Source organism: Salvelinus sp. IW2-2015, linkage group LG18, assembly GCF_002910315.2.
Source record: "Salvelinus sp. IW2-2015 linkage group LG18, ASM291031v2, whole genome shotgun sequence".
Lineage (NCBI taxonomy): Eukaryota > Metazoa > Chordata > Actinopteri > Salmoniformes > Salmonidae > Salvelinus > Salvelinus sp. IW2-2015.
This window is the reverse complement of record NC_036858.1, coordinates 7,157,622-7,162,418: the sequence shown is the minus strand read 5'-3', so window position 1 is coordinate 7,162,418 and position 4,797 is coordinate 7,157,622. Positions and strand designations below refer to the sequence as shown.

The following is a 4,797-nucleotide window of genomic DNA, read 5'->3' as shown; positions in this document are numbered from 1 at the left end:
TGAAGGGGGCCAAAACTGTGGACATATTTAAAAGAGATCTTAAACACATATTTTTGATGTTTCCTTAGGGTGCCTTTTATTCGTTCAGTATTATTGTAATTTTTTGTTTTATCCTCTTATGTTTGTTGTGTATAGAATATTTCCAGTTTTTATTTATTGTTTGAATTTTTTTTTTAATCCTGTGAAGTACATTCAAATCAAATCATAATTTTATGGTCACATACACATCTGAGCAGATGTTTTTGCGGTTTTGAGCGAGAGCTTGTGTTCCATGTCTGAAATGTGCTGTATTACATAAAAGCTTGATTTCGATGTTGACCACCACTTTTCAATTGGTTATGAACTCGCAGAAAAGGTGCTAAAATGAGCTCTCTCAAAGGGTCTGCAGAGAACGTATGCACTGGCAGAATGAAAGGAATATTTTGAGTTAGAATCCAGGACCCTTCTCATTGTTCTCATCCTGTATTGACTGGATTTAATGTCAGAGACGAGTTTGTTTACCAGAGGATTTCGTGTATTTTTGCTACCTCATATATATTTACAAAGGTCAAGATGAATGGAATGTGTCCTCTGTTGTTTTCATTGATGTTCTTGACAATGCAGCACTCAGAGTGTGTTTGTGTATGTGTGTGTTTGCACCCTATGTTAAATGGCTCTTACAGTATGACCTAGTAAGTCATGTCTGCCTATCTGCGTGGGGAATGGAAAAGGGGTGACTGGATGTCTGTCTGGTAAGGGCATAAAATTCTGAGTTAGGACATATACCGCGAGAGTTGCACTGTAAGACGCCACTGTGTCGAAGCAAGGGCTTACTCACTAGGTAGGGAAGTTAGCTGTGCCCCGTGGACGCGGAGAATAGGGAGGCAAAAGCTTTATGCTGCAAAAGGAACGTTATTGCCTTTGGAATTGACTCAAATCACAGCAACCCCCCCCAACAGACCATGAAAGCGATTTAGGGACCCCACTCCAATAAAGCAATAGTCCCCGCTGCCAAAGATGCTCCCTCAACCAAAAATAAACATAGTATTTAATTGAGTTGGGGTGAATTTAGCAGGAGATGTAATGGTTTGTTGCTGGACAGCAAAAGATTTAGTCATAGGAGGAAAAATACTGCAATGGATGAAATTTGTTTATCAACTACTGAGTATCCGATGATGGTAAGTGTCAAGGTGACAGTAGAGTAGACTGGGCCTTTGTGTGGCTTTAGTTACCACTGAGTCGATTTACTTTCAACCACAAGGATTGGATTTTTTCTAGTATGACGAACCTGCTGTCAAACCAATCTAGATTAGCTTTTTGCATCTCTCTTTTGTGAATATTTACATATAGCTTTTTAGATCTCTCTTTTGTACATTGAAAGATTTCATAAGGGCAGATTGTGTAGGGGGTCACACAACAGGGCTTGGTTATGGTTTTTTCTCTGAGGTCCAAATGAGTTCAACTCAGACTGAGAAAGACMGTTTCAGCCAGTGGTGGAAAAAGTACCGAAGTAGAAAATGACTCAAGTAAAAGTGAAAGTCACCCAGTAAAATACTACTTGAGTAAAAGTCTAAAAGTATTTGGTTTTAAATATACTTAAGTATCAAAAGTACATGTTTTACTTTTGATAATTTTCTTGTTTTATTATTTTACGGATAGCCAGGGGCACACTCCAACACTCAGACATCATTTACAAACGAAGCAATTGAGTTTAGTCAGTCCTCCAGATCAGAGACAGTAGGGATGACCAGGGATGTTCTCTTGATAAGTGTGTGAATTGGCCAATTTTTCTCTTCCTGCTAAGCATTCGAAATGTAACTAGTACTTTTGGGTGACAGGGAAAATGTATGGAGTAAAAAGTATATTATTTTCATAAGGAATGTAGTGGAGTAAAAGTAAAAGTTGTCAAAAATATAARTAGTAAAGTACAGATACCCCTAAAAAACKACTTAAGTATTACTTTAAAGTATTTTTACATAAGGACTTTACACCACTGGTTTTAGCCCATGTGAGTTAGTCCATATTCCCATTGAGAAACCGATTTTTATTACTCCCATTTGGTAGTGTTGCCGGAAGCCATGAGCGTATAAGCATAAGTTGACACTGAGATACTTTTGATATGGACTRAACACGTAAAATGTGTATATTTTTTTAATTAGTAAATGGAAAATCATACATAGCGTAGGAGATGTGTATAGACAAAAACTGGCATTTTTAAAYACTTTGTTGGTCAATATCTGAGGGTGAACCCAGGTTTACCTAAGTTAATATTGGTAACCAAAGTCAGGTCATTGTTCTCTCATCAAGTTTTTACATTCCCAAAACTGTACACTAATTTGATACATTGTTTACCTTTGGTTTTTGACCACAATCACATTGCAACTGCAGGGCAGTTCACCACGTCTCTAATTTATTAACCCCCAGACCTAGAGGAGGGTACTTGAATACGACAAAGGTGTCCGCTGACAAAGACGGACACTGTGCATGTAAACAAACTATTCACGCAACTTCATACGACAGCGTTTCTCAACCCCATTGGTCTATAGTCCGGCACTAGGTCATGGAATATTGCTTCTTTAGTGCAACTGTACTTTATCAGAAGGCTATTAAAACATGGGGAAATCTGAGTGATTTTTCTATGAACCAAAACCGATTCAATCAAGTCCCCAAAGGAGGAAAACTACAGCATGCCAGTCGCCAGTCCTTGGTACAGACAAAGGTTGAGGAAGACTATTAGAAACGTGTTACACTCGGTACCTTTCAGGATTTTTCTACTTTGATTTTTCTACTCTCTTTGTATAATGTACTTCATTCGATTATGTACTATAATACCATTGTGTTACTATATTCCTTTGATATCTTGTAGCTCTGCTGAAAGCTGTTCAGGAGGATGATGATGATGATGATTAAGAGGTGCATACATTTACTTTGTTTTTATTGGTACAATAACACAAATAAAGCTCAAAGGCACCCAAGTGTGATATAAAAGCTTTTTGACAATGATGAAAGCCCTCCATTTCATTGCCTGGATTGGTGGCTTTTATTAGTACATCACCCCACTCAAGCAATGACATACAGTAGTTAGAGGAGCAAGCAACAACATTATATACACCTCGTTATTATGTCGTTTTTATCTCTGTGCTTCAGAATGACCATTAGGACCATTGTGGTGTTCTGAGAGAAAAAAACTCTTGAGATGCTAAATGTTAACCATTGTTTTACATGTTAACCATTGTTTTTCATGTATTAATGGGAGTACTGAAACAAATATGGAAAGACATTAATATGTTCAATGTTTTTTTTTAACAGTATCAATAAAGGTTGACTTCCAAGCTTTTATATGTGACTAATGGGCTGTTTTTACGTGTGCGTGTGTCAAAATCCAATAAAAATGTTATTGGTTGCGTACACGTCTTTTGCAGAAGTTATCGTGGGTTTGGCTAAATGCTAATGTTCCTAGCTCCAACAGTGCAGTAATAGCTACCTAACAATACAAAACAATACACGCAAATCCCAAAAATGTAAAGAAAGGAATTAAGAAATATTACAACGAGTAATGTCAGAGTCCAGAATATAAATATATATGTATATGATGGTGTGTACGGACATTATGGGCAGTATATGACAGTATATTAATTATGGAGTGTGTGTGTGTGTATAGACAGTATATGAATTATGGAGTGTGKGTGTGTGGGAGAGGGAGAGAGACCTGGCTGCGGTGAGTGATGTCAGTGATGAGCTCCTCGGTGGTCCTCAGCAGCCTGTCGATGGTGGGGTGAAAGGGAGAGCTGTCCACCTGGGCCAGGGTCTGTAGGGTGGCTGTGGCTGTCCTCCTCACCTCACAGACAGAGGAGCTCAGACAGGCCAGCAGGGAGAGCACCACTATGGAGGGAAGAAACATTTACAACTTTGTTACTAATACACCAGTAATACTACAGCTACTTGTTGAAATGTCTTCTACTGCAGTGATTGTGAGCACATGGGTTTTATTACACCGTCACAGAGCAGGCAATAAGCTTAACGTACCACAATACTGTAGACMGTTCTCTCACCCCAGACAAATGACACATATAGGATCATTCTCAGACTGTGCCAACAAACTCTATGTAAAGTACAATGAAATACAGCAAGCCTTTAAATGATGGGAATTATGAGAGGCTCTGTGTTGTAAAAGAAGCAGTCACTGACCCCATTTGAACACACTCTTTGCTGCTCCACCCAGAACATTTGGATAGGAGACAACTGTAAAGAGAGGCAGGCCTCCCCAGGGACTGGCCCACCCTCTACTTCTGCCACACACACACATTCAGCAGCTTCTGTATGATCCACTATGTCATTTAGATAACTATGATATGGAGTTGTGGTCACTTCACATGTCACATTCACAGGGCCCAAAGAGGTTGTTTGTGTAACCTTGGAACATCTAGTTTGTCAAAGACCGCATATTCATTCAGAGCTTCAGTTGTATACCAAAAATAATGATCATTTCCACCCAACTTWAACCAGGCAATGTGCTATCCAACTTTGTTTACATGTGTAATTGTACTTCCAGATAATTACACAATTATTATTTTCTCATGAAGATCAGAAGACATTTCGGACCAGAAAACGTATTGTTCATGCTGGTCTTCAGCTACGGGAATATTCATAATCAAAATGAAATCCCAGCTTGGGAATATTGAGCAATGAGCAGTTACAGCTATATAATCTTATTGTAGTCTCGCAGAACACTTGGGGCTCCCGCGTGGAGCAGTGGTCTAAGCACTGCATCGCAGTGCAAGAGGTGTCACTGCATTACCTGGTTCATATCCAGGCTGC

The 4,797-nt window shown here is 39.0% G+C and overlaps 1 non-coding gene across 1 annotated transcript; it reads right to left on the bottom strand.

Annotated features, from left to right (window-relative positions):
- Positions 1-3,946: 3,946 nt before the first annotated feature.
- On the bottom strand, positions 3,947-4,070 carry LOC111978838 (small nucleolar RNA ACA64). Its single transcript, XR_002879241.1, has one exon. It is a non-coding gene; the product is annotated as a small nucleolar RNA ACA64 (small nucleolar RNA).
- Between the last annotated feature and the right edge of the window lie 727 nt (positions 4,071-4,797).